Here is a 2,500-nt window from a genome sequence, read left to right as displayed (position 1 = left end):
AATGACCAACTTAACTTTAAACTTAAAATACAGAAAATGCAGTCTAAACTTGATATTTGGAATTCTAGAGCTTTGACCCTATATGGCAAGGTATTAATTGCAAAATCCCAAGGTTTGTCGTCTTTGATATATTCAGCATCTATAGTTAACGTTCCTACAGATATTCCTGCTAATGTAACAAATAGACTCTTTAAATTTCTTTGGAAAAATAAAGAGATAAAATGAAACGGGATGCTATATATCAAGAATATGACAAAGGCGGCTTGCGAATGATAGATGTTGATATAATGTTCAAGTCATTAAGGTTAGCATGGATACCCAGGCTGTTACAAAATACTAAAAGCAATTGGAAAACTGTTCCTGAGCATTTCTTTAGAAAATGTGGTAGTCTTCGCTTTCTGTTATGGTGTAACTACCATACTAAAGATTTAGTATTCCTACCAGAATTGAATAGGGTCGCTCTTTCTTTCTTCTCCGAACTTAAATCTCTTTATAATTATAATTATAATAAAGAAAATCTCCTGTTTAACAACCAGGATATTCTAATAGATGGTAAACCTTTTTTTCTTAAGGAGTGGTTTTTCAAAGGTGTTGTTTCAGTTAATAATCTGTTTCATGAATCAGGCCGCTACCTTACCTTTCAAGAATTTCTTTCGAAGTATAATTGTAAATCAAATTTTCTGGAGTACTATCAAGTTTTAAGCGCAATACCAAGCTCTATGTCTAAAAAAGTGGGAGAGATGGATAACACGAGCGTGGAGGGTTTTGTCCAAGGGGCCCCATCTTTTATGCTAGATGAGAACATAGTGTTAAATTTAGAGAAATTAAAATGTCGAGATTTTTATCGGCTCTTGAATTTTAAACTACACCAGTCAACTCCAGCTGGCTTACAGCGTTGGAGTAAAATACTTCCAATTGACAGTGCTTCATGGGGAGAATGTTTTAAGATGTCATATAAAACATGTAAGGAAACTAAGTTAAGAGAATTTAAATTTAAACTTCTTCACCGAATTGTAGTGACCAAAAAGGAATTGAAAAGATTTGGAATTAAAAGTGAAAGTGACTGCTTGTATTGCGGTGAATCAGATTCCATAGACCACACTTTTCTTGACTACCAATTTACCTCGTCTTTTACTCGTCAAGTGGTGGGGTGGTTTAATGCCACATCAATTCCAGTTTCAATCCAGAACCTAAGGAAATAGTGTTTGGCTTGTTTAAGCAATGCCTTGCTGGGCATGAGGCTGTGAGAAAGTTTACTTATACCTTTTTATACATGATGTATTACATTTATTCAAACAAGCTAAAAGAGAGCTCGATTATTTTATCTGAATTTGTTAATAAGATTAATTTTAAATACAAGGTTGAGAAATTTACATGATTTAATTTACTTTATTCGCCCTCTTTGATTGATCACTCAGTTCTCGTGCATGTCAGATCATTATTTGTATCTGTTTTCTTTTCTTTTTATATATATATATATATATATATATATATATATATATAGATATAGATATATATATGTATCTTGTGCAATGTAAACTTCTTTTATGTTAAATAAATTACAAAAAAAAATAATAAGAGTAGTCGGAGGAAAATTTTATTTCTCATTTTCTATATATACTTGATAAACACACATTCACCAATTTAACTGAGTAAAATCGCACAATTTACATGTCATTAAGAGGAAAAACCTGCACTGGCTCCGAGTGAGATCTACAACGCAATCATAAAAACAGAGCTCTTTTGAACTCTGGCATTTTTAATGCATATAACAAAGGATTTATAAAAGAGTTTGCAAAAAATAAGAAGATTAGAGAATACTTTAAAAGCCACCTCGTTTGATGAGAATTCGTTTTAAAACTCTTCCCTGAAGAAACATGAACAGAAAAGAGAGTAATTAGACCTGGCAGCAATAGTAATAAAGATACAATTGTTACAATGAACAGTGTCTTGGTCAGTTTTCTTTCTCTACCGGTTGCGCAATGATGTTGAGGATGAGTTCCACAGTAAAATTTAATAGCGATGGACAAGTAAGAAACAAGGATAATAAAAGGGCAACATAGTAGGAATGAGAAGTATACACCTGCCTCCGCGCTATTCCAAAAGGCATCGAAATGAATCGGCCGTAACAAAGTGAGGGCTGTGAACAGGCCTGCTGTAAACCAAACAGCCGCAACAGCTGCTCCAAACACCTTCTTTTTGACGAGGCGATGCTTGAATGGATGAAACGTTGCGTGCACTCGCTCCAAAGAAATAGCAGTAAGGTTTGTTGTCGATAATGCTGGAAAGTAAACGGGTGAGGCTACTGTGATCTTAACTGGGTTAAACACGAAGATGTCACAGTCGTTTCCCAGAGAAAATATCCAGAAGATCAAAGTCCATGCATTTGAAATGTCTGCAACTGCCAGGCTGATCGTCAGGTACATGCTACGCTTGCGAAGTCTTCGCTCTTTCACGAAAACAATGATTGCCAGGGCATTCAGTGCCACTATAGCAACAG

This window comes from Montipora capricornis, chromosome 13 (assembly GCF_036669925.1).
Source record: "Montipora capricornis isolate CH-2021 chromosome 13, ASM3666992v2, whole genome shotgun sequence".
Classification (NCBI taxonomy): Eukaryota; Metazoa; Cnidaria; class Anthozoa; order Scleractinia; family Acroporidae; genus Montipora; species Montipora capricornis.
The sequence above is the reverse complement of the archived record's forward strand: the minus strand, read 5'-3'. Positions refer to the sequence as shown.